Genomic DNA, 2,477 nt, shown 5'->3' on the forward strand with positions numbered 1-2,477 from the left:
ATTATCTGTAGTATGCTCTGCAATTTAACACCATTTAAACTTAGAAAGAAAGAAAGAAAGAAAGAAAGAAAGAACATCCCCTGGTCAATAAATCATGCAAAAGCCATGACTTCAAAGAACCTAGACGAAATAATTTGTTGTTTTAAGTCTGGAAGATTCAAATTTCTTCTTTAAAATTTAAACACATTTGTTGAAGTTCAGTCAGGGAGTTGTTATTATTATTATTATTATTATTATTATTATTATTATTATTATTATTGTTGTTATTTCTTCAATTAAAAAATAAGTTTAAATTTTTTTCAAAGTTTCAAGATAAAATTTCACAAGGATTTAAATAAGTAAAAAAAACAGATTAATAAATAAATCGCATGTTATATCTCTATAAAAATATAAATAGATCTGGCCATAAAATATATAATAATAATAATAATAATAATGCAAAGATTTTCTCTTGCATTAATATTGGACCTTTTTTTAAATTAAATTAAATTAAATTTTTTAAAATTCTTCAGTATCTGGTATATTGTCCGTGCAACACATTTCCCCCTAAATGCTTGACAAGTGTTTGAACTTAACTGAAGAACCCTGCTGTTTTCAATGCCAAGTTAAACTTTATGAACCTATGATTTTTTTAATGTTGCATTCACAGGGAAATCTGTCTGATCACACGGTTTGTCAGTTAATTCCATGGTCACAGAAGCACTGTTCTGTGATCTGGTCATGGACGACATTGCTGTCATCATGTGACGAGATCAAATTAGGGGGAAAAAATCAAATCAAATCAAATGAGGCGAAATAATCACTAATCCGAATTGCACATTTTTGAAAAGACGCGTCATCACATGACATTACATCACATCACATTACTACGTTATTCTTTATACACGACTGTGCAAAAGTCATTGCGCCTTTTTTTTAGTAGAAACGTGTGTTAGAGGTTTTTATTTTATGACTTCTACATGATCGAGTCAGTCCAAAAAGATTTTCCAAATATTAGTTTTACAGCACAAAATTTAATGTTACAGGGGGGAAAGTGTTTTGAATGTCAGGAAAGAAAGTAGCATATTATTATAATCTAAGGAGAGCACTTTTCACTCTCTTTCTCTCACTCACACACACACACACACACACACACACACACACACACACGAAGACTGCTGCAAAAACAAGTCGCAATGTGACAAAGTCTGTCAAAGAAGAACTGTATCTGCTTCTGCAAGATGCTCAGTAAAAATGACCAGCTCCAGTAATTTCCTTATAAAACTCCATAAATTGTCCTCGACACTGTTTTTTTTTTTTTTTAAGCAAAGTGTCTTCAGAGCAAACATTGGCTTGCTTCACTGTTGGTTTGCTCCTCTTATAGTGCTTTTAAATCTAGAAATATTACATTTCATCCTTTCTAAAGCTATCTTTGCTCTCCAGCATTATTTCGCCTGTCTTTAAGACTTTTACTCGACTGGAATAGAACATTGGCGGCTCGATCATAGTCGGGTAATTCATCATTTCTGGCGCGTGCGCGTGCACAATAATAAATGACCAGGTCAGGCACTGCACTCCGGCGCACAGCGTTTTCAGAGAAATCGGACGTTTCGGACTCAGCTGTGCAAGCTGCAGCAGGGCGAACCACTGGATATTTCTATGCGTTTAAATATAAAGGACTAAAAAAACGACAAAAGGCGACAGGAAGGGATCCTCACTGGACTTATTATTATTATTATTATTATTATGAAGCAATAGGCCTTTATTTACTTGTTTAATCAGTGTGTATATTTTTATTCATAAGATACGGTTGGACTATAATTTCTGCCAAGCTGTTGTGACGTTTCATGGCTTAATCTGTAAAATATGTACAGATGTTGCGTAAAACACCGCTGTCGTGTATTTAAATGTGAATAAATTATGTATCGAGGTTGGATTTGGAGCCCGCAGAATGATTATGGACAAGTTTGTACATTCACTAAATCTGTCCATGCACGAGCATATGATAGATAGATAGATAGATAGATAGATAGATAGATAGATAGATAGATAGATCATGCTATTTACTACTCTGTCGTGCACGCGCACATTACATCTTATGTACAGCTCCACTAACCGGTCCTTTAGATGCTACTTGCCCTCATTTTAACTTTTCTGCTGTGCTGGAAATAACATTCCAGCTGTTTTTGCCTCGAGCTCGGGTTTGAGTATGCAAATGAGCGCGTGGCAGATGTTTTTTGTTTTTTTTTTCCATCCGGGTACTGGCTTACGTACTATTTCGCCGTATACTCTTGAGCAGGCCTGCTGAGAGTGCGCATGGCGTTTTAGGGCGTTTTGATGATTTGACACGTGAACCAATCAGCACTGGGCTCCACTGCCGCCCTGACCAATAGGACAGAGAGAGAGTTTTAGGTGGCTCTGTGACGTCATTCACAGGTGAAAGTGGGGACGGTCTGAGCGTTGTGTGTTTATGTGTGGGGGTGTGTACGGCGCGCGTG

Source organism: Neoarius graeffei, chromosome 20, assembly GCF_027579695.1.
Source record: "Neoarius graeffei isolate fNeoGra1 chromosome 20, fNeoGra1.pri, whole genome shotgun sequence".
NCBI classification, from domain to species: Eukaryota; Metazoa; Chordata; class Actinopteri; order Siluriformes; family Ariidae; genus Neoarius; species Neoarius graeffei.